This window comes from Pelophylax lessonae (genome assembly GCF_965119305.1).
Source record: "Pelophylax lessonae genome assembly, chromosome: 3".
Classification (NCBI taxonomy): domain Eukaryota; kingdom Metazoa; phylum Chordata; class Amphibia; order Anura; family Ranidae; genus Pelophylax; species Pelophylax lessonae.
This window is the reverse complement of record NC_138770.1, coordinates 618784715-618810081: the sequence shown is the minus strand read 5'-3', so window position 1 is coordinate 618810081 and position 25367 is coordinate 618784715. Positions and strand designations below refer to the sequence as shown.

The window sequence follows — 25367 nt, the reverse complement described above, 5'->3', positions numbered from 1 at the left end:
CACGCATCCAGCTAGCGCAGGCGCAGACGTCGGTGCCTACGTCACGCCGCCATGGAGACAATCTACGTGCAATGCGCAAGGCGCATGCGCGAGGCGCTTCATAAGGCCGGGGAATGTGAGGCAATCCTCACTTCTCTCCAACGGAGAGGAGAGGACGGACCTCTTACACTGCGCAAGCCAGAAGGACAACATAATTGTAAGTGCAACGGACTGTGAAGCCTTTTACTATGCTTTCTAATAAACTTGGCACCGAAGCATCTATAGTCACTTTTATTTTATTTCACTCTGATGTACCACACCACCATCGGGAAGTCTCTTTAAGCACTTACAAGTATTCATGAGATACTGCCACATATATATTTGTGGGATATTTTTGGTTTATTTACCGGACACTTTATGTATACTATCGATACAATTGTCCATTATACCCTAGATCCAAGCCTGGTAAACATAAAATAAAGAGGGAAACTAACCCCCAGGATCCTGGAGACAACACCCTCCCACCAGTGCATTCAGATGTAAGTGAATATATATACATATATATATACATAAGAAAATACATATATACTCACCTGATCCATCTGAGATACACTATAAGAAACAACATAATTATAATCCTAGGCCCTGCAACACATGATTCCCGTTGTGAATGTGGACGGATACAGGGGATGCACCCATGTATGTAACTATACATTATTTCAAACTCCAACAATGTATGATTTATTTCAAGGATTTGTTAAAATTATCCTTACACATTATACCTTATATTACTCTTATAGACCACAGACTGAGTGACTGAACGCTTTGAGAAAGGCCCACAAGAGAGCCGAAACGCGTCAGCAATTTAGGATTTTTTTCTGAGTTTATTTCCCATTTCAACATCCAAGGGAAAACAGAAGAATCCAATGTTTTAAGTCACTTGATAACACCATTGTCACTGATTCCACGGAATCATCTTTCTTTTCTTCACACTTGGGCTCTGTCCCAAGCACCACTGTCACTTAATGCTTGTTGTATAACATTTATTACCGGTATCTACAGATTAAATACCATTATATTTTACCTTACTCTATTTTTTGAATTGATACAATGCATTTTGCTTGATATACCCTTCACTTGCCCATAAAGTCCCACTTTATCTGGTCTGAGGCACCAGCAACCCCCATTATAATGTACATATAGGGACGGTGGCAGAACCTACTTTAGTACATGTGTTCAAAGGAAAAATCCCCCCTTCTTTTAGACGGTGGATTTATATTAGCCAGCATCAATGTTCATTCCCTATACACCAACATTCAACAACAACATGCCATTGAGGCAGTGTTGTGGACCTTAAATGGCACCAATAATAAAACAAAACAAAAAGAGTTCCTACTGAAATCTTTAGATTAGGCCATGAGCCACAACTTCTTCTGGCATGAGAAGAAATTCTTTAGACAGAAGAAAGGAGTGGCCATGGGTGTCAAACTTGCTCCATCAATGGCAAACCTTTTAATTAGTCATTGGGAGAAGGAAGCTATATTTGATAATAGCATACCCCAATTGAGATTTTACAAAAGGTACATTGGGGACATCACAGTGGTTTGGGGGTCACAGGAATCCTTTCTACAATTCCTTAGAGAAATTGGTAACAATAGATATGGCATTTCATTTTCAGCAACTTTTGATTTAGAATATAATAATTTTATGGACCTTGTAGTATACAAAGGAGAATAATCAACTTCTGACCAAAACCTTTTTTAAAGAAGTTGACAGGAATGGTTACATCCCTCTGGGGAGTTGCCACCATCCCAGATGGTTGAGAGCCATTCCTGAAAGACAGATGATGAGAGTAAGGCAGAATTGTGATAAAAGGGATGATTATGATATACAGGCAAATGTTTTGGTGGAAAGGTTTTGTGAGAAGGGCTAAAGATTAAGAGCAAGTTAAAAGAATAGTAGGTGATATGAATAGAGAGGATTTGTTAAAAAAAAAAAGATTTCGGAGTTGCTTTAATGACAGGCTTTACCCGACAATATAAAAAGATAGAGAAATTTATCAAACAGCATTGGCTGATATTGTTAAAGAATGTAGAACTATGGAAAGTGTTGCTAGACAGACCACAGTTTATTTATACTAAACCCCCAACATTACATTTAAAATTAGCTCATAATGTAGTTGATCCACCTAAAAAGATTTGCAACTTTTTTGATCAAGTGGGATTTTACAGTTGTGGCAAATGTATGATTTGTAGAACTTCCAAATTTATAAAGGGGAAAATTACACATTTTGAATCACATTCACATGGTGAGTCTTGTAAAATAAAAAAAATGTATCACATGTCAAACCACGCATGTCACATATCTGCGGGCTCCAGTATGTGGGCCGAACAACCAGGAAGCTGGGAGTTACTTTTTTTGTTTTATTTTTTAATTTTATTTTTTTTTTACTTCTCTATTTTTTCATCTTTTAATAGTATTTTTCAAAATAAATTTTATTCATATATATTTCTGTATGATTTGATATATGGCTGGTTATTTCCAATTGAAATTGATTATTTTTAGCAATTTATATTGTATTTTGTTAATAGGCTCTTTTTAATAATCCGTAAATTCAGTCGTAAGTGACATCGTTGAGACTATTTTAAGCAAATGGATATATTGATATACTACAATAATGGCATTTTGGGCTCGTTTCCAATATGGCCGCCAAGTCTTTTTGATTGGTTACCGAGGAAGCGGCGGCTCTTCTCGGGACATAAATAGAGGCTTGCACTGACCGGAAATTAGGTCCTTGATGACGCCCTGTGGGAGGGCAAAACGCGTTGACGTAATTCCCAGTATTGAGTTGAAACAACATCACTTCCGGTTGCCGTGGCATGCATGGTGGTTACGGCGTTCACGGAAGCTTATTGCTTTTTACATGCGGTTTTACTGCTACCGTTTTGTAAGTATGTTTTTATTGCATCATTTAAAGGCTCCTTCTCTTTGTTTCGCATTTGGGTACTACTGGAACATCTTAGAGGCTACTGGGGAGTTCCTTGTGACCCATCAGTCCTATTTAAATCAAGCCTGTTTGACTCCTAGACTGAAAAGCTGGGGGTCCATTGTTTCTAGTAGGGTTTCTAGTAAACACAAAAGGGGGTGTGTCACATCACAGAATGAATTTATGTGGAGCACTTCAGAACTTTTAAGATTGGAGCACAAGAGCACTTTACACTGATTATATCACTTTATTTTGACTGTTATATATACAGTATATGTAAGTTTATATAATGCTAGTGCTGTTTTATTTCTTTCATGTTTACAAGTGATTCACACTTGGTGCACAGCTGCTGCTAAATATTTTCTTTCTTTTTTCACTTAATTTTTTACCATAGTGCAAGTATTTATTTTTATATAGGGAATAAGCTACAGATTGCCCAGACTGTTCAGGGGTAGGGAGGGAAAAGCAGAGGATAGCCAAGGCTTCAATACTTTTTTTGGATTAGGAATCATGCAGAATGCTAAACATCTTTTCGTTAATCATCAGAGTGGTCAAGCACTCCTTCACTGTTGCAAATGAAAGAGTGGGTTTCTTCCAAGCCTTGGGTATAGTAAGTTTGCAGAAATAAATAGGTTGCCAGCTTCTGTTGGTATAAAAATGAGCCTGGAATGGGACAATGTAATAAATCCAGTTTTGTGTCTTTGCGGATGGGTAGATGAAACAGCAAAATTACAGAAGTCTGAAGACTCTGGACTAGAATGCGATTAAATGTGGGCAAGTCTTCGAAACATGAATGAGTTTTCTGGGTTGGCCACAGCCTCTAAACATCTGTCGCTATAGGCAGGATTTGCGTGTGCTATATGGGCTTGCACCCAATACCAAATAACATTTCGCTATCATAGACAAGAGACATAGAGAAGATTTTGCTCCACTCTTCGGGGTCAGTTGAAGTTTGGGGGTCAGTTGAGGTTGCTAAGTCACGCTCCCAGTGGGAAGTATAGGAGGTAGATGGGAGGGTGCTAGTAGTTTTTTAGTATGTTTGTTGTGACATGTCAGGAATTTAAAATAGTTCATATTCCCATCGCACACTTTCCTGGAAATAGGCACACCTGTTATGGGTGCTGCAGCGATCACCAGCTGGACACTGGATACATCATAGATAAGTATACATGTTCGCCAGCACACCATGGATTTTGCATAGCAGTCCAAAACACTTTTTATTCTCCTCCGATCAGGATAGGTGCTTTAATGTTTCGGAGCCACACAGGACCCTTCCGTCAGGCATGTGATCAAGCGTAAACAGTGAACACAGAATATATGAGAACCTACCGCCAATCAAAATCATGGAAAAAAACGTTTCCTGATGTGATGTGATCCTTTTGCAATAAAAAGTTTTTTGGACTGCTATGCAAGGTCCATGGTGTGCTGGCGAACATGTATACTTATCTATAATGTATCCAGTATAATGGTTCTGGCTACCCCACTAGAATGCTTTAACCTCCCTGGCGGTATGATTCTTTCCAATTTTAGGTGCTGAAAGCATGTAATTCTTAAAAATGAGCAGCTCAAACCAACTATTTACATATCATTTCTTTTTTACTGTGCATTCTTCTTTATAACATCTCGGGTATGATAAAGTTTGAAACACAAAATCATAAATTATAATATAATAAATGACTATAAATAAGTTAAAGTATGTATGTATATATATATATATATATATATATATATGTATATGTATATGTATATATATATATATATATATATATATATATATATATATATATATATATATATATATATACATAAAATGTACAGTAAAATTGCAGGAAAGGGCACTGGGGGGCAATCTAATGTGAATTTATTTTATTTTGCAATGTATCAGTGTGTTTTACTTTTGAATTTGCCGCCGGTTCCACCCCCCTGCGAGCGTCACGTTGCAGGAGACAGAAGCCGAGGCACAGAGTATCGGGAGGAAGATCCGCCGCACACCGCCCGCATACATCGCTGGATCCCGGTGACAAGGTAAGTAACCCCTCTACCAGGATCCAGCAATCTTCCTGGCGGTACCCCGAGTGTGGCTCGGGGTTACTGCTTTTGGAACTGAAATTTAACCCCGAGCCACACTCGGGAATACCGCTAGGAAGGTTAAAAAAGGCGTGGATTCTTTCCTAGGTGTACATAATATAAATGGGTACTAATATTTATAGGTAAAGTTGATCCAGGGAATATCTGATTGCCTCTCGGAGGATCAGGAAGGATTTTTTTTCCCCTGCAGTAGCAAATTGGATCATACTTTCCTGGGGTTTTTTCGCCTTCCTCTGGATCAACTGTGGGTAGAGGATTGTGTATATGGGATTGTATGGTTGGGTTTACTTTACTGTTTTTTTTTTTTTTTTTTTTTTTTTTTTTTTAGCACGTGATCTGGTTAAATTGGTAAAAAAAAGTTTGCAAAGGAAAAGGCACAAAAAGTGAGATTTTGATGTGTCCAAAACAGAAACCTTTATGAGACATTTTAACTCTGTCTCTTTTTTTGTTTTTTTCCTTGTCTAACATTAAGAAAAATACAGTTAATTTATATTTGGGTAATACAGTTAAATTATATTTAGTGAATATATATTTTACCTGTAATATTGGTGCTGTTGGCATCTCATGGCACTTATTTTTGCAAATTAAAGTAATTTAGCAGTGTCATGTTTTGTTGTTTTAATATTTTCTACTGTTTTTAAAAAATGTTTTATTTTTTGGGGAGGGGAAGGGGGGATGTGGAAGTAGCTGGTCTTGCCTAGGGTGCAAAATAGGTTAGCACAGGCCCTTATGGAGACACAGACAGCGCTAAAAACTCAACAGTGGTTCTAACTCCTCACAATTCTATCTGAAATTTTAAAAACTTTTTGACTTAACGTGACACTAAATTCTGGTTTTCAAGTATGTATTCTAAACTCAGAAAAGTCCTTTCTATTGTTCTCAGCCTCCTCCAAATTCGTTTTTTTTTTTTTTTTAATGCTGTGATCGGATGTGCTAGAGGGTGGCTACGTTCATTCTCCATGGTCCCACTCTTGAGATGGACTATGAGATGTGTAGTGTGCATAGAGCAGTACACATGACCGACTGAGGTTTGGGAGCTTGCAGAGGACATTACAAGGAGGCAGAAAAACACAGTAAGAAACAATCTCACCAAAAATAGATTACAGGGCCATTAAATAGTGGATGTGTATGGATTATTTTTGGAAAATAAGGATATCATTAATGTTACTTTAGGCACCCCTCCCCATTCACTTTGACTCCTGTTGTTCCCCTTTTTTCCTTTGATTAGAAGAAGGTTCTCTCAGCTCCCTTGGGATTTACAACATTCAACCCGGCTCTTAACAAAGAGATAAGATATTATACTCTATATAACATGGTGATTAATAAGTTTAGTATCTTGTCTCAAGTTCCTCTGGCATTCTAAAACCTCGTACACACAATCAGATTATTGGATAAATTGGATTATTGGATATTTTTTGTTGCATTCTAGTCTCATATGGAAAGTTAAGAGGTTACTTTCATATAAAAATTCTCGTACGACAGAATTCAACTTCAAAAGTGATGTCATGTGTTGAATTGTTTTGTATATATTGTTTAGTTTTCGAGCATGCCTAGTCTTGCTCTTATGATATTTTTTGAAGGAAAACTGTACTAATTAAATGAAAATCAGACGTGTTCACGTACAATAGAAATTTTATAGCCTGCACATCCAGTTTTTGTCATATGAAAGTTCATAATTGGCTGTCAAAAGCACTATACTAACGATCCGAAAATCGGCAGATCGTTCATCGGACGAAATTTTACTTCCGATTTTCTTATCGTGTGTACAGGCCTTAACTTAACTGAGATAGATAGATAGATACTAGATAGATAGATTTAGAATGATTTGTATAAATAATTTGTTGCCTATCTTCCCTGCACTTCTTGGGCATTGCTTAGCCAGGGAAAAAGTGCACACAGCCCTCGCTACTGTCTCCCCAGAGAGGCAGAAAATGAGCTTCTGACATAGACTATGTTTGAACTCTGTGTATTTCCAGATTATTTATTTTGCATCTCCAGCTTTCATGAAATATTATCCACACACAATTCCTCAGAGTAAGCGTCAAGGCTTTTTTTTTTCGTCATCTGCCGAAGTGGATACCGCCACGTTCCCCGTCTATCAATGTACAATGAGGAACGCTGATGAGAAATGAAAGCCTACGAGAGTCGCCGTATCGGGCTTAGTAGAAAGATGCAGATACCGGGCAGGCTATGAATACACATGGAGTAAATGGCACCACAATGCGTGCTCATGATAAACTGGGTCATTGGCGAATATCTTCTTTCAGAGTTTAATATAGGAATCAGGCCTGAAATGGAGTTGTGGCAACAAATAATTCAAAGGTTCTCCACTGATTGTTGCTGAAGAGAGACGGCTGAGCATTCCTCCTTGAGATTTCCATCTGTAGTGATCTGGCGGAGTCATTACATGACTGGGGATGTGAAATGGCAGGAGATAGCCTATAGTACAACTTATTTTTTCTGAAATTTATCAGTCTGAGTTGTGCTGCTTCTTTTTTTTAAACTCTCATTGTAGTGTGAGTTGATCTATGTTTTGCAGACATATATGACTACTGGGGGACATGAGCACAGAAATAGCGAGTATATTATAAAAGAGGAACTCAGTTTAAAGGAAACCTATAGTGCTTTTTTAGTAATTACACATTGTAAGTAAGTATTTTAGTATTTACATTGAAGTCATGTTGACCTAATGTCAACATTTTTAATGATTTCTTTACAATATTGTATTATTATATTCCATATATAGATCTGTAGGTTCTTTTTTCTAGTTTTTTTTTTTTACTACAGTCTTTCAGACTTTCTAGTCAACAACTGCTGGGATAAAATCTCATCCATACAGAGATTGCATTGTTTTTGCAGACTTGCAACAAGAGGGAGCAACTAACAGGATATCAATAGACATGGGTTGACGGTTGCATTTGTTATCCACTTTTGGCCAGGTGACAATCTTATGGCCGTGGGAATCCTCCACTGGCTGTCACAATCTTTACTTTACTGTCACCAACTACTCTGACTCCCATCTCAATATAAGTTACAATGCAAGCTCTGCAGAGCTAAATCTGCAGGTCTTTGCACTGTTTATATGCTATATTACATCACTGATCTGTTTAAACTAAAACACAAGGAATGTATGAATAAAATAATATAAATCAACTATAGGTTGAACAATAAAACTGTGTATATGTGTGTATATATACAGTGCATTCGGAAAGTATGCACAGCGCTTCACTTTTTCCACATTTTGTTATGTTACAGCCTTTTTCCAAAACAAATTAAATTCATTATTTCTCTCAAAATTCTAGAAAGAATATTTCATAATGACAACGTGAAAGAAGTTTGCTTGAAATCTTTGCAAATTTATTTAAAAAAATAAAACAAAGAATAATCCCATGTACATAAGAATTCACAGTCTCTGCTCAATACTTTGTTGAAGCGCCTTTGGCACCAATTACAGCCTCAAGTCTTTTTGAGTATGATGCTACAAGCTTGGCACACCTATTTTTGGGCAGTTTCTCCTTTTTTTTTTTTTTTTTTTAGCAGGACCTCTCAAACTCCATCAGGTTGGATGGAGAGCATCGGTGCACAGCAATTTTCAGATCTCTCCAGAGATGTTCAATCGGGTTCAAGTCTGGGCTCTGGCTGGGCCACTCAAGGACATTCAAATAGTTGTCCCATAGGCACTCATTTGTTATCCTGGCTGTGTGCTTAGGGTCATTGTCCTGCATTGTCCTGTTGGAGAAGGAACCTTTTCCCCCGGTCTAAGGTTCAGAGCGCTCTGGAGCAGTTTGGTCCATATATATTTGGACACAGGCACACTTTCATTTTTATTTTTCAGGTATTTAACAAAACATATTTGAGCTATAGTTATATAATGGGGTGAAATTGCACACTCTCAGGTTTAATTTGAGGGTATGTACATCCAAATTAGAGGAAGGGTTTAGTACAGCTCTTAGGAATAGCCACCCCCCCCCCCCTTTCAAGGGACCAAAAGTAATTGGGCAATTGAATCAAAAGCTGTTTCATGGCCAGGTGTGGGCTACTCCTTCGTTATTTTTTCATCAATTAAGCAGGTAAAAGGTCTGGAGTTGATTCCAAGTGTAGTATTTGCATTTAAAATCTATTGCTGTGAACCTACAATATGCGTTCAAAGGAGCTGTCCATGTAAGCGAAACAGGCCATTGTAAGGCTTCAAAAACAAATCCACCAGAGAGATAGCAGCAACATTAGCAGTGGCCAAATCATCAGTTTGGTACATTCTAAGGAGAGAAAAACAAACTGGTGAGCCTAGCAACATAAAAAGGCCTAGACGTCTGCGGAAGACAACAGTGGTGGATGATCACAGGCAGGGCCGGTGCAAGGATTTTTGGCGCCCTAGGCAAAATAAAAATTGCCGCCCCCCACCAAAGCACAAAAAGCCATAATATAAAATATGTAAACAGGGCCTTCAATTCACATTATTCTTAACTTTTACACTGCCTTATTAACCTGTTCTGGACTGCCCACCACATATTTACTGCGGGTCTGCAACAGGCTGGCCCTCAAGCGCAAAACGGCGTAGACCTACGACAGTCGCTCACCTGCAGCTATGAGCTGTGAGCGCCTGTAGTCCCGGTTCACATTTGTGTGATGCGGGAATTCTGCGAATATGCAGCGTGATCCCGCATCACATCCGCACCCCTGGCAGTTCACACTGCCATATGCGATACGCAGGGGGGTGTCAATTAAAAGTTAATGACACCCCCAGATCAGATTGCATCTCGCAGTGCAAACTGCATGGCTGATTTTGCACCGCACAGAGATCGCATGTAATGAAGGAGCAGTGCGCTCCGAATTACATGCGATCTCTGTGATCGCACTAATGTGAACCGGTCCTAAGTGCCGGTTCACATTATTGCGGCTGTGGTGATTGCATGTAATGTCGGAGCGTACTGCTCCTTCATTACATGCGATCTCTGTGCGGTGCGAATTCAGCCATACACTTTGTATGGCTGAAATTCGCACTGCACCCACAGCAAAGACGCACAGGACCCTTTTTTTTCAGCCGCATCAGGATCGGATAGCATGGTGTTTCACACTTGTGCGATCCGATTCTGTGCTAACTGTAAGTTCTGGTTCATACTTGTGCGATGCGGGAAGGCTGCGAATATGCAGCCTGTTCCCGCATCGCAAACGCACCCCTGGCAGTTCACACTGCCATATGCGATACGCTGGGGGTGTCAATGAAATGTTAACGACACCCCCAGTTTGATTGCATATCGCAGTGCGATCTGAGAGTTCACACAGAATCGGATCGCACAAGTGTGAACCACCATGCGATCCGATCCTGATGCGGCTGAAAAAAAAGGGTCATATGCGTCTTTGCTGTGGGTGCAGTGCGAATTTCAGCCATACAAAGTGTATGGCTGAATTCGCATCGCACAGCCGATCGCATGTAATGAAGGAGCAGTGCGCTCCGAATTACATGCGATCGCCGCAGCCGCACATATGTGAACCGGCACTAAAGATCGCACTGCGATATGCGATCAAACTGGGGGTGTCGTTAACATTACATTGACACCCCCTGTGTATCGCATATGGCAGTGTGAACTGCCAGGGGTGCGTTTGCGATGCAGGAACACGCTGCATATTCGCAGCCTTCCCGCATCGCATAAGTATGAACCGGACCTTAGGCAGAATACAATAGGGAACCGAGCACAAGACAAGAGAAGTAGAGAACATTTTTTAAAACAGCCACAATAAAACAATTACAGTATACTCCATCCCAAGGATAAATGTAATGTTACCCCTCCCTCACTGAATATACCCATTTAAAATGCACATTTTCACTCACGTTTTATATGTGTTCAAAATGGCACCAGGTGGTCGGACAGGTCCTCTTCTCCTCTTCCTTCTCTATCTTCCTGGATCTGGGGGTCTGGCCGGGGGCGGGGACTGGTCCTTCTTGCACTATCTGCTGCTCAGCCTCTGATTCAAAATGTGTTCCAAGTTCCCGCACTGCGTCCGCCTGGTCTCCTCCCCCCGCCCGCCCGGTCTCCTCCCCCCGCCCGCCCGCTCGCTCTCTCGCTCTCCTCCCCGGCTCCCCCCGCCCGCCCGCCCGACGTCATTGGCAGGCAGGGCAGGGGAAACCTCCACTGCAGACTGTGATGCAAAGGCAAGCCTTCAGATGCTGAAGGCTGGCTGGAGCCTGGAAGCCAGGAGAGGAGACCTACGTCACACCGCACGCGCGGCGCTGCCTGTCACAGTCTGTGTGTGTGACAGAGAGACATGATGATTTGAATTGAGCCGAGCCGAGGCCGAGCCGAAAGCAGCACAGCAGCAAGAGGGGCGCCGCGCCGCCCGGCCGGCGGCATACAGTCATTGCGGACAGACAGTGCAGCAAGTGAAACAAGTAAATGCTGGCGCCCCCCTGCTGAGTGGCGCCCTAGGCGACTGCCTGGGTCGCCTTACAGGTATCGCCGGCCCTGATCACAGGACCCTCTCTATGGTAAATAAAACCCCATTCCAACATCTAGACAAGTGAAGGACAATCCAGGAGGTAGGCGTATCATTGTCAAAAACCATGTGTAATCAGAGGAATATTAACAGACCTAGTAAAAGAACCTGAGTGACCTGCTGAAGAAGCTCATTAGAGAGCGTAACGCGTACAGGGGAGAGGAGCCACTATTCAGAACCTTGTTTCATTTGATGTTTCAGCCTGGAGAGCTGATGACATGCTTTTGTATCACATAGTTATGTGAGTATTTTTAATCGCTGTGTTTAGTTTTTATAATAAATATTCAAAGCAAAAAGCACTATGGTTTCTCCTTATTATTTTTTGGCCATACACGAATGGTTGAGATTCCTGGAAAAGTCCAGTGTGGTCCAGGGACGTCTTGTGGAGGAGTACCTTTGTAGCCTCCAGAGAGACTTACAAACAGGCTATTGGGACTCTGTAGTGGGGTCATTGCTTTGAGGTGAGCAGTCATTCCACCTAGAGGTGGTGGTCACTGCAGTCACTGGATCATGTGAACTTTCTGTTATATTATTTTGAACATCACTTAGAGTCGCATGACAGTGGAATTTTTACACAGAATTGGGGCTTTATAAATTGGCTGCACTACACTGGTTATGTTATACTGTATCATTGTCAAAATCTACAATTAAGAGAAGAATTCACAAGGGCAAATACAGAGGGTCTACCACAAGGTGCAAACTATTCATAAGCCTGAAAAATAGAAAAACCAGATTAGACCATCTAAAAAAGCCAGACCAGTTTTGAAAAAGCATTCTTTGGACAAATTAAACTAAGATTAATCTGTACCAGAATGACAGGAAGAAAAATGTGTGGAGAAGGCTTGGAACAGCTCATGATCCAAAGCACACAACGTCATCTGTAAAACATGGTAAAGGCAGTGTGATGGCATGGGCATGCAAGGCTTCCAGTGGCATGGGTCATTTTTTTTTTTTTGAGGATTTGATGAGATATGCTGTCAGCCCTCATTCAGCCAAATGCAGCAAAGCTGATTGGACGGCACTTCACAGTACAGATGGACAACGATCCAAAACACAACACAACCCAGGAGCTTTTGAAGAAAAACAAAGTGGAATATTCTGCAATGGCTAGGTCAACCCAATTGAGCATGCATTTAACTTGCAACAAAGAAAAACTGAAGACAACTGCAGTTAGAGCCTAGCAAAGCAACAGAAAGGAGAAAACCCCATCTTTGGTAATGTCCATGGGATCCAGACTTCAGGCAGTCATTGCCAGTAAAGGATTCTCAACAAAATATTAAAAATGAACGTTTTATTTGTAATTATATTTATTTGTCCAATTACATTTGAGCCCCTAAAAATGGGGGGGGGGGGGGGGGACGTGTATAAAAATGGCCGCAGACCATAAAATTTGTACTTGACTTATATGTTCAACCCCTTGGATTAAAGCTGAAAGTCTGCACTTTAAATTAATTTGGATTGTTTCGAATGTATTTAATTCTAGTGGCATACAGAGCCAAAAGTGCCTGTGTCCAAATATATATGGACCTAACTGTATTTCTGTTCTTGTGACAATCCAAAATTTATCTTTCACTTTTGGCGATTAAGGGTACCCAGGATAAAGGATGAATCTCCCTAACGGAACAGGGGTACAGACAGCAATAGGAACCTGACAGGTGATTTGATGCCTCTCCAGTCTAAATTCTCTAAAACAAGAATAACAGTTTTGCATTTATACCTAAAGTTTCTTTAATAACTAGCCAATGAGCAGGCTTGGAGGCCTAATGGTGCATGCCAGGAATGCTAATAAATCTCTGAGGCACCCCATCCCCTGACACATGGTCTTCACGTCTAGGCTTTTGCCCTATGAGGATGTTAGTGTAACATCTGTCTTATCCTAGGCATTAAGGACCCCACACCTGGAGTGCTGCAAACATATCCCCTTCTGGGAGAACCCCTTGAAGTTACTGGCTACTCTGGATTGTTATCTTTGGCCTAGAGAAAGCATAATGCAGTTGTCCCCCCTATGGAGGTGGAGAGTCACCGACTAAGCAAGAAAGCAACTTAGGAACCTTTCCAAGCTGTACTGACTTGAATTCTTAGACTGAGATACCACTAGAACCTCATTTGTCAATGTTTGAAGTTCTAGTGTCCAGTCAGTATAGCCCTGTGCAAGTGAGACCCAGAAAGTTAGAAACACATTCAGGAGATCAAGGACTGTGTTCTGAGTAGAAACTTGCAGGTATCATGCACTCCCTTCTTCCTATTCTCCATGCGCATGTACCAAAAAATGTACAACAACCTAAATCAAAGTGACTTATATCATCATTCTGAACATCCATATAAAAGAATCACTCCCTGAGAAGAATGCTCCTAGATCAATATTTGCATCATAAATGGGCCTAGGGCATTCCCAATGTAGTCACTGGTGAACAGAAAGGTCAATATTTAGCTTTATTTGTTCAAAGTGCTTCATCCTAGCATTATCAAATACTTTTTGTCGTAAACTGACAAAAAGAGTATTTTGCACTGAGAAACCTAAAGGGCCGTACACACGGGCATGAATATCAGGTGGCATCGGCCGGTTTAACAGAAACCAGCTGACATTGGGCCCGTGTTTACAGCAGCCGGTCTAACAGAAGCCGGGAAGATTGCTGTACTATTGTCGGATTGTTGCTCTTCCTGAGCTCTTCAACTTTTTTTTTTTTTTTTCGATTAGTCCACTTAACTCTAAGCTGCTCACACGGAGTAAAATAAAAATGTTAGAATTACACTTTGTTAAATACCTAAACATCCAATTGTAGTGTATTCAAAAATTATGTAAAGAGTGGTTTAAAACAGGGTGACAGTGTAAAATAAAGTATAAACGAGAGAGAGATAAGAGAAAAAAGAGAGTGTAAAATAAAGTGATTGTTGTCCTACTGTTTGTTCTTTTTAAAATGCTCCCCAGCCCCAGCAAAAAAAAAAAAAAACCCTCCTTTCCCTGGCAGTATACTATAGCAAAAGAGAAGGCAGCAGTCTCTCTAAAGCGGTCTGATATGCCTCCTGCTGATACAGACCTGAAGCACTGCAAATTGCAGGGAATGTAAGCTTTGCTGGTTGTAGCTCTGTAAGTCTGACTCAGCAGGGGGGGAATGAACAGCTGTAGAGAGACTGCGGGTAAAAAGGACTGAAAGTGAGAGAAACTAAACTTTTGAGATACCACCAAAATGCAAAAAAAGATGGAAAAATCTTCCAATGGAGATACTTGTTTTGGTGACAGCTGTCTAGGGGGCATTTGCCTTCAACTGACAATAAACCCTCAGTTTTTAAGGCACTTTTACTAGCCAGTGTAATCATGTACCAAGTATGCAGCCTCTTTATCTTTTAATTCTTGCTTATGCTTCTGTTTAAGCTGGTGTCATAACCACTGTCCCATATTCCCCATTTTAGGGTGGCTCCTTTTTCTTGCAGCATCCTATGGAGCCACCCTTGCACCCCTATGGAGCCACCCTCGCTACATAGTGGGGTTGATTTACTAAAACCGGAGAGTGCAAAATCTGGTGCCAATCCGCTTCTAACTTCAGCTTGTTCAATCAAGCTTTGCCAAAAAAAAAACTGGAAGCTGATTGGTTTCTATGCAAAACTGCACTAAACTTTGCACTCAACAGTTTTAGTAAATCAACCCCTGTGTACATCAAAAGAACCACACAACCTTGTAGCCTAGGCCAGCAGGACACTCCCCTGCTCTCCCTCCTCCAAGCTAACATACCAGCTGCAGACTGTGCTGTCCCCTGTTAGCTCTTTGTTGTGAAGACCAGAAGTTCAGGGAAGCAACACTGAGAGGTCAGGAGCAAGCAGCAACACTGAAAGTTGTAAATTGTAATCGCTAGGGTAAGATTTTTAACAATTACTTTATTTGGGAAAGTTGTTTTTTTTTTTTTTTTTTTTTTTATTGTGCTCAGTGTGTTAAAGTGCTTCTAAACCTTTAAGGTTTTTTACCCTAATACAATCTATGCACTAAGGTGAAAAACTTTCTGTGCTGCAGCTTCCCTCAAGACACCCCCTTTTTCTTACCTGAGCCTGATCCGATCCAGCGATGTGCATGACAGCAGCATCTTCAGCCACTGCCTCCCTCCTCATTGGGCAGCTTGATAGCAGCGGGAGCCATTGGCTGTCAATTTAAACGATGTGACATGGGAGGGGGGGGGGCGAGTACTGCTGTCTTTGTCAATGGAAGCAGCAGTGGGACTTAGGAGCGAGAACATACTGGTGCCCCCATGGAAAGCAACTTTAAATGGGGGAACCTGCCAAAGAGGAGGGGCCTGAAGCGCCAGCGGAGACCCCAGAAGAAGACAATCGGAGCTGCTCTGTGCAAAAATATTGCACAGAGCAGGTAAGTATAGACATGGTTGTTAATTTAATACAAAAAATGAAGGTTTAGAACCATTTAAAGCTAAGAAAGCCTAAGGGTTTAATACCTTAAATAGATTTATTTCATTTCTTATTGTATCTATAGGATGGGAAGTGAAAAAAAATATTGGGGGTTTAAATATTCCCTAATTCATTCAAAACTAAGGAAAACAAAAGTTTGTTGTTCTATATAAATTGTCAGATTCAGGCACTTGTCCCATCTGTATGTAAAAATATGATAATTTTTTAATTAATACATAACCGGATTACATGTTTTATGTTTTCCTGAAGTTCAGCTTTAAAGAACTGAAGTCTCAATTGTCATTCATTATTCTGTTTTTATAACAATTAGTATGAATATAATAATCTTATCTACAAAGATAGTCTGTGAATTAATGAAAAAAAAGGTCTATAACTTGCACACTACAACATTGATGAATATTACAGAGGAAAACAGTCTTTTTTGTGGTGATGGGAAAGGAAAAGAGCACTATTTTCCTCCTGCACTTGGCCTCAGGAAGATTAAAGACAGTTCTTAGAGATTTCATTTTTTTTTCCTTAAATAAGCAGCCTGAGAATTCTCACACTTTTGGGCTGGCAGAATCTTGCTGCAGGCTTGAATAGTTCAACTCAAAATGGAAAACATAAGAGTGTATATCTCTATTCCAAAACCATTCCAAAGGTTTCCCTTTGCTATTATTACTCCAATCATTTGTGACCATCATCACAAACGACGTTAAAGGGAAATAAAAATGTGATACTTAGCATTTCTTTTTAGCTGTTACATTTAAAAAATATTTCTTTTATTCTTAATTTTTATTTTGCATGCATGTTAGAGCAGTATTCTGAGTCTTACATGCACCTGTTTGCAATTTCATTGTATACCAAATGGCCAAACATTTGCAGACCATCACACCTATATGAGCTTGGTGGACATCCCATTCCAAAACCATGGACATTAATATGAAGCTGGCCCTGCTAAAACAGCCTCTACTCTTCTGGGATCGTTTTGCAAAAGATGACAGTAGTGTGTTTGTGGGATGATGAGCATTTGTGAGGTCAGATACTGATTTTGGCTGAGAAGACCTGGGTCACAGTCAACGTTCCAAATCATCCCAAAGAAATTCAGTAGGGTTGAGGTCAGGGATCTGTAGAGGTCACTTGAGTTCTTCCATACCAAACTCATCAATCCATCACACCTATATGAGCTTGTTGGACATCCCATTCCAAAACCATGGACATTAATATGAAGCTGGCCCTGCTAAAACAGCCTCTACTCTTCTGGGATCATTTTCCACAAGATGACAGGACTGTGTTTGTGGGATGATGAGCATTTGTCAGGTCAGATACTGATTTTGGCTGAGAAGACCCTGCTCACAGTCAACGTTCCAAATCATCCCAAAGGTATTCAGTAGGGTTGAGGTCAGGGATCTGTGCAGGTCACTTGAGTTCCTCCATACCAAACTTATCAATCCATCACACCTATATGAGCTTGTTGGACATCCAATTCTAAAACCATGGACATTAATATGAAGCTGGCCCTGCTAAATCAGCCTCTACCCTTCTGGGATCGTTTTCCACAAGATGACAGGAGTGTGTTTGTGGGATGATGAGCATTTGTGAGGTCAGATACTGATTTTGGCTGAGAAGACCCGGCTCACAGTCAACGTTCCAAATCCTCCCAAAGAGATTCAGTAGGGATGAGGTCAGGGATCTGTGCAGGTCACTTGAGTTCTTCCATACCAAACTCATCAATCCATCACACCTATATGAGCTTGGTGGACATCCCATTCCAAAACCATGGACATTAATATGAAGCTGGCCCTGCTAAAACAGCCTCTACTCTTCTGGGATCGTTTTCCACAAGATGACAAGACTGTGTTTGTGGGATGATGACCATTTGTGAGGTCAGATACTGATTTTGGCTGAGAAGACCTGGCTCACAGTTAACAGTTTGGGATGAATAACAATTCATCCCAAAGGAATTCAGTAGGGTTGAGGTCAGGGATCTGTGTAGGTTACTTGAGTTCCTCCATACCAAACTCATCAATCCATGTCTTTATGGAGCTGGCTTGTGCAGAATAGAAATGGCTTTCCCCAAACTGCTGCTACAAGGTTGGAAGCACACAATGGTCTAAGATGTCTTTGCATGCTGTAACATTAACAGTACCCTTCTCTGCAAAAACTTGTATTCAATAACTTGGATGTGCACATACGTATGTTGAGCCATATATTTTGGTATGACGTCAGGTGTTCACAAACATTTGCCCTTAAAGTGTAGTTTTTTACCTGAGAATGTACACAGAAGGGGGAAGATTTTTCAAGATGAGCAATCAGAAAATGTTCTCATTATAAGACAGTTTCATTGTCAAATAATAATTTGGCCATACTTTTCCACATTTGCTGCTTTTTAATAGCACTGTACCAATTGTGACAGTGCTGTGCTTTGTCAAGATGTCAAAGAGTCCGGTTTCACTCCAGCCAGCTTATGGGGGGTGGTTGGGGGGTGCTAAAAAAGTGGCTTTTTAATGCCCTCCAACTGCAAGTCTAAATGGGCCCCTAAAGTGGTTGTGAACCTCAGACATGAAATATGAACAAAACATATATATCTAAGTGTGTACTTGCCTCAGTCCAGAGCACTAAGTGTTATTTCTGTCTGCTGCTTCATTCATTTGCTTTCAGTATGAATTACTTCTGACAAGATTTCTTGACACCAAGAGAAAAAGGGTGACAGGGGAGGGAGCTCCAGCTGTTTGGCAGCCTCAGCTCTGTTCCTTTGTGCTGTCTGAAGGGGGTGTGTCCCTTCCCTCCAATCAGCTCTTAGAGCTCTCCTCACTGAGCTCTGCAGAGTGTAATTTCAGCTCTCTGCCCCCTGTTTTCTGAACTATTAGACAAGCTTTAAAAATTCAGCACTTTGAACAGCTTTAGCGAAAAGAAGACTGCAGCGAGACAGGTAGAACTTATGTAGGAGGATTTCATCTCTACATATCACCTGAGGCCAGTCATTTAACTGGGTATATGTAAGGGTTTACAACCACTTCAACTGCTTGCTCCCTGCCCACAGTACTTTTACTGCGAGCGGGCGGCAGCTACAGGCTCAGCAACGTACTGGTACGTTACTGAGCACATGCGCACTGACGCACCCTCAGGGACGAGCCACAGCACGTTCCCATGAACACAGCAGATCACGGCTCACTTGGTCACAGCATTTACATGATTACATGTCAGAAAAACAGTCATGAATGGCTTTCATTCATGACTATTTAGCTTACTATTGTGATGCTGTAATTGGCCCACAGCTATCAAATGGTACCTGGGCCAATCACAGCACCCTGCACCCTGTGATTATCTCCAGCCAATCACAGATCACAATAGTAAGAAAGCTGTCATAAATCAAAGCCATTCATGGCAGCTAAAGCTATTGCCTTTAACAGTGATCATCACTATAAGCAATAATAGTGTAAAAAAATAAAAATAAATAAAATTCCTGATCAGCCCCCCAGAGCAGTACAGTGTCACTATGGGGACACTGAACTACTCTGGGAGTATGTAAAAAAAAAATCTTAAAAAATTAAAACAAATCTTAAAAAAGAAAAACATGTTTTAAAAAGTTGAATAAAAATATATATATATATATATATATATATATATATTGTTTCCTTACATACTGTCCCCAGTCGGTATCCCTGATCACTGCCATACTGTATGATGCTATTGCAAAAATTTTTGATAAAAAAGTACAACTTAAAAAAACTTACAATTCCTCATACTAAATACCTTGGACTGTCTACTTTCCAAAAAGGAGTCATTTTGGGGATATTAGTACTATTCTGGTGATTTAGGGCCTCAAGACATGAGATAGGCGGTCAGTACATCAGGATTATTTAATTTTAAAATATACTGTATATATACCATAGTTTGTAGATGCTATAACTTTTTACACAAACAAAATGTTATACACTGATGTGCTTTATTTTTTCCATAGAAATATATCAAAATATATTTTGGCCTAAATTTATGAAGAAAGATTATTTGTTTGCAAAATCTTTTAAATGAAACTAAGAAAAACATGTTTTTTTTTTTTCAAAATGTTCTGTATTTTTTCATTTATATAGCAGAAAATAAAAAACCCAGTCTTGATTAAGAAAAAAATTTATTTGCATACATTGTTGCATTGCTGAGCAATTTCCAATGAAAGTAGTGCAGGGCTGAATAGCAAAACCTGCTCTGGTCATGAAGGGGGTAAAACCTTCCAGTAGTCAAGTGGTTAAAGTGTAGGTAAACTCTAAATCTATTGGGCTGGGGGGGGGGGGGGGGAGCTGCACCCAGAAGGTTTTATACCTTAATGCATAGAATGCATTAAAGTAAAAAATCTGGAGCCTTTAGAACCACCTTAGAAGTACCGCCTGTCATCAATAGATTACTAAGTACTAAGCAGGAACTCCCTGCCAGGTGCGTAAATACTCTAAATAAATGTGGTTTAACCACTTTAAGACAGGAAGATTTTACCCCCTTCATGACCAGGCCCTATTTTGCAATTCGGCACTGCGTTAATTTAATGGACAATTGCGTGGTCGTGCGACGCTGTACCCAAATTAAATTGACGTTCTTTTTTTTCCCACAAATAGAGCTTTCTTTTGGTGGGATTTGATCACCTGTGCGATTTTTAATTTTTGCGCTATAAACAAAAAAAGAGCAACAATTTTGAAAAAAGAAACATTCCCAAATAAAAAAAAAAATTTAAAAATCAAAATGTTTTAACATTTTAGGCCAATTTGTTTTCTGCTACATTTTTTTGGTAAAAAAAAAATCGCAATAAGCGTATTTTTTATTGGTTTGCGCAAAAGTTATCGCGTTTACTAACTACGGGACAGATTTATGTCATTTTTATTGTTTTTTTTTTTCTAGTAATGGCAGTGATCTGCGATTTTTTGCAGGAGTGCGACATTGCGGCGGACAGATCGTCTCTATGTGTCTCAAGATTCTTCAGGACCCGAGGTGGTACCGCCGGGTGTCCGCCTCCCTGGTGGGTAAGTCCAATGACACTTTTTATCGCCTTTTGGATGAAGCCGGGATGGCTGGCACGATCACCAAAGAAATTTGGGATTTTGCCCGCACTCGCCATCCCAGGATTCCCACCATGTATGCGCTCCCAAAGGTGCATAAAAATTTGGACGACCCACCAGGGAGGCCGATTATCTCGGGCAACGGTAGCATCTCGGAGGGTATAAGTAGAGTCATTGACGCCTACCTCCGTCCATATGTCCTAGGCCTAACCTCATACACCAGGGACACCCTGCACCTCCTGCAGATTTTGGAGAACGTGCAGGTTCCCGAATCAGCTCTGCTTGCATCGATTGATGTGGAGTGTTTATACAACAGTATCCCGCACAATTTGGGTATACAGGCCATCAGCAAGATTTTGGCCCAGAAGGGCATGGACAACTGGGCGTTTGACCAGTTTGTCCTTTCCATGTTACAATATTTTTGTTTTCCAGGGCTCCCACTACCTCCAGGTACAGGGGGTGGCAATGGGGACCTGTTGTGCCCCCACCTATGCCAACCTGTATCTGGGGGAGTGGGAGCGGGCGGTTTTCTCAGACGAGGCCTTGTCTATGTACACCTGCCACATACTTATGTGGCAGAGGTACATAGACGACGTTTTTCTTGTCTGGGATGACTCCCTGGACCTCTTGAAGACTTTTTTGGATTGTTTGAACCAGAATGTTTTCAATCTGTTTTTCACCATGGTGGCCAGTGAGAGACAGATTGACTTCCTGGATGTCCCAATCTTCAAGGGGGAGGATGGTCTTTTGCATAGTAAGCTCTTTCGGAAAAAGACAGCTGGTAATAGCGTTCTGCATGCTGCCAGCTTCCACCCGGAGTCGCTCAAGAGGTTGATTCCCTACAGCCAGTTCCTGAGGGCCCGACGGAACTGTTCGACCCTTGACGACTTCCGGGTGGAGGCTGATGGCTTGACTGAGCGTTTTCTAGCGAGAGGTTACAGCAAGTCGTGCTTGCGAAAATCTTTCAATAAGGTCAAGGACCTGGAACGCAGGGATTTAATCTTTAAGTCCAAAAAGCAACTAGAAGATCATATAGTTCGTGTAATCACACGCTATTCGAAAGAACACGAGACCATACTCAAAGTTCTTGGTAGGCATTGGGACATCTTAACAGATGATTCCTCATTGTCCAAATTTGTCTCCAGTAAACCGTCTGTTACATACAGTAGAGCTGGGTCCATTGGCCAAAAACTGGTCTAGAGCGAATACAAGGGGGATCGCAGACGCGACCCCTGTCGCACATGGGGCACCTTCCCCTGTGGCTCCTGCTCCTTCTGCCCCTTTGTGCAGAGGAGACGCTCCTTTACCCTCCCCAATGGTGACAGGTTCCACCTACGCCATTTTGCGAATTGTAAGACCAAGGGGGTCGTCTACTTGGTGGAGTGTGGATGCGGTTCATTTTATGTTGGTAAGACCAAGCAGGAGTTCCAGGCTCGCTGCATAAAACATCTAGCGGGCATGCATATTGGTGACCTATATCTGCCCTTGGGCAGACATGTGGCATGGGATCACCAGTATCGCATGCCTCAAGTCAACTTTACCATCTTGGACCGCGTCCACATTCCACCAAGGGGCGGCGATTGGAACAAACAGCTGCTCCAGAGGGAGGCACGCTGGATCCAGACTCTGAATGCTACTACGCGTCCGGGCTTAAATGGGATAGAGAGCTATAGACCCTTTTTACAGGGGTTCAGTTCAGGCAAGACCGATTGAACCTCCTCCAGCTTATTTTAATTTTATTTTTATTCTTTCTGGGTTTTTTTTTTTTTTTCTCTCTCCCCTTATCCCTTCCCCCTCTTGCACTATTTGATATGCTTCTTTAAACAACAGAGCGATAACTTATATAGTTTGTATATATTTTTGTGGTGCTATAACAATTTTTTTGATGTTGCCAATAATTGTTATCTGCACGATTGTGATTGTGATATTTTGTTTTTCATGTTTTGACACATTGGGGCATGTATAATTGTTGCGTGACCACCGGCATTTGGACACCATGACCTAGGGATGCTCACTATAACGACGGGCGTGTTGATAGCCTGTCATGAAGGGATATTCACTTCCCCTTTCTGTTTAGGGGGGGTCTTTATCCCTCTTGCTTCCTCTTTTTATCCTCCCTTTTGGTGGGATCCAAGCTTTTGTGCATTTGTTTCGTGCTTTTATTCTTCCTTTTTTTGAGTATTTTTTGCCCTCAATACACTGTTAAGCCTTCATAGGATTTACAGTGTAACAGGGTTTGGCCTCCGTTCCTCTGCTCTTCTGGTCCGGCACATGTGGGCCCCCATACTTGGATTGATTCCAGTAGGGGGCCCGAGTGCGCTGCCTGGTGAGGTTGAGGTTTCCTCTGCCACCTTGTGTGGCGCTCCAACCTGTGTCGGTGGTGATTGAGTCCTTTGTTTCCATCTCCCTCTGTAACCGGATGTTGACGATCGCGTCACTTCCGGTGCGCCGGATGCGTCATTTCCGGTCTAGATGCGGGAACGCAGCTACTTCCGGGTAGCACGAACCCGCGGGAATGTAAGGAGGGCGTGACCACGCCTCTCCTTGAAATAAAGGACGCCAATGCTCACCGCGGTGCCTTACCTCCCTGCTCCTCCATGCTGTAGGAGGCAGCCAGGGATTTGGCAGCTGTCTTATATTTATTACTTGTTGGCCTTTCGGGGATTTGTCCGGGCTGAACCTGTATCCTTTCAGGATCTCTATTTTTGGATGCCTGTAAGTAATGATTTGGTGACCTTTTTCCTTGGGGGATCTGCTTTACTTTCGGCCAGACATCATGGTTTACCGGCTGAACTTATAGGCATATGTCCCCAGCTGTGTCCTCGCCCCTTTCCCCTTTTCTCCCCCATTTTCCCTTCACTGGAACTTTCTCATTTGGGCTAATTGGGCTATAGGCACTATTCCATTTTTTACCACCATTTTTTTGGTCCATTTTTTGGTTTGTTTTCGCTCCCAATAATGTATATACCTTTTACTTTTTTCAGGCACCAAATGTTAAGGGGTACTCCTTTTTTGTTATATACCCCGTGAGTCTACTGGAAGGGCAAATGAGGGGTGCCAGACCCTACATCCAGGACAATTTGTGAGCCACTTTGGTCTTTCTGTGAATCAACAGTGATACACTTTTTTGCTGAAGCTCGGATCATTATAGCAACTACAACATTCGTTGCCATGAGGAGGCAATGGTGGGTATTTATATCCATATATACACATTGTTTTTATTTCTGTCCTCCCATTACATCCATGATCTTGGATTTCAGGTGTTGGGTGGGTAACATATTCATGCCTCAAATGTAGTCTTACATTGTTTTCTTGTCTGTGTTTGTTTGTTGGTATTTTTCTTTAGGTAAGAAAATAAAGGGACTAGTACGTATATCCCTGACGAAGACTGGAACTAAAAGTTTGTTTAATCACTCGAAACGCGTTGGATTAACGCTCTCCTTCACCTAGGGTTGTACCCTGGTGCGGGAGGGGTACTATATCCCTTGCTTTCTTACATATCTTCACAATTTTGATTTCTATTTCCGCACAATAAGATACATGTCACATGCTTTTGTGATCCATGGCCTGCTGTGGTTTTCCACATTCGGCCAGGGAATTTGTACATCTATGTATCCATGATATGATATGTTGTTTTTAACCAATAAATTTCATACATTTTATTTATATTGTTTTTTTCAAGTATTATTGCCTTAAAAATCCCCCCTTTTCTTCTCAGAGGAGTTTAACACTTTTTAGTGTTGGTTTTATGCATTGACAGATCGGACCCCTAACTGACATTTTTGACACTTTTGGGGGGGACCAGTGACATTACTACAGTAATCAGTGTTAAAAATATGCACTGTTACTATAATAATGACACTGGCAGGGAAGGGGTTAACCCTATGGGTGATCAAAGGGTTAAATGTATGCCTCATGCTTACTGACATGTGGGGGGGGGGTTCTGTGACAGAGACAGATCGCAGGTTCAGCTATGCTGAATCCTGTGATCTCTCCCTGTCTGTCACAGAGAAGATCCGCCTGCTTTGTTTACATAAACACAGCGGGAGCGAGCCTCCGGTGGTGCGCGCACGCCGCCGAGACCACTAGTAGTCCAGCGACATAGGTCTACGTCTCTGGACCCAGGGGAGCCACACTGCCGCAGTAGGATTACTGTCGGCAGTCGGCAAAAGTGGTTAATTAGAGTGGTTGTAAACCCTCACATATACACAGTAATGTGATTGGCCTCAGATGATACAGAGAGATGAAACAAATACTCCTACATGAGTTGTACATGTTTATCTGCAGTCTTCTCTTCTCCACATCCATTCAAAGTCCAGTTTTTTAAAGCTTGTATAAAGAGTTTAAAAAAAGAAAGAAGAGAGCTGAAATTACACTCTTCAGAG

General features: G+C 41.4%; 1 protein-coding gene across 1 annotated transcript in view; it reads right to left on the bottom strand.

Annotated features, from left to right (window-relative positions):
- Positions 1–25367, bottom strand: part of USH2A (usherin) — a gene marked incomplete at its 5' end in the record, with an annotated part of 1334617 nt that overhangs the window by 551971 nt on the left and 757279 nt on the right. The window lies entirely within an intron of this gene.